We start from the raw sequence: 687 nt of genomic DNA, 5'->3' as shown, positions 1-687 counted from the left end.
TTTTTCCTTCTTCTTCCTTTTTTTCTTTTTTTGGTTACTATTCCTTTGTGATTAAATAGTGTATTTTTAGTCCATGTGCTTTTATTTTTTTTTGATAGTTATTCAATTGTTATTTTTGTCTAATGGAGTGGAAGATGGCAACAGTCCCCATATGACACAAGTATACTCACACCTCCTGCCACTTCAATTACTGAGAGCCACCACTTCCTTCTCTACCAATGGGCCAATGATAAACAACCACCAAGAAGAGCCTTACTATCCCTTGGCTGCTCCTCACAAACAGTTAACAAATATCTAAATACAACAATGCCATGATGTCTTGAAGACAAGAGAACATCGCACGCCACACAAAGAAGCAAGATAAAGTGGTGGAAACAAGAGAGCAGGATACAGACCCTGAACACATCCCTGAGGAAGAAACAGCATTGGAACTCTCTGATAAGGAATACAAAAGAATTATATTTAGGTATCTTCAAAGGATTGAGAGACAGATCAAGGAAAACACAGAGACAACCCTAGAAGAATTTTGGTAGAAAATAGAAGAACAAAATGACAAAATAAATGACAAATTAGAAATGATTTGAAATGATCTAAAATCTACAGACAGAAATCCAGAAGATTAATCTAAATTGTCAGAAATAGATAACACACTGAAAGGACAAAGGAGTAGAATTGATGCAAGGGAAG

The sequence above is a fragment of the Orycteropus afer genome, unplaced genomic scaffold, assembly GCF_000298275.1.
Source record: "Orycteropus afer afer isolate SDZICR_OR568_19922 unplaced genomic scaffold, OryAfe1.0 scaffold00481, whole genome shotgun sequence".
Classification (NCBI taxonomy): Eukaryota; Metazoa; Chordata; class Mammalia; order Tubulidentata; family Orycteropodidae; genus Orycteropus; species Orycteropus afer.
The sequence above is the reverse complement of the archived record's forward strand: the minus strand, read 5'-3'. Positions refer to the sequence as shown.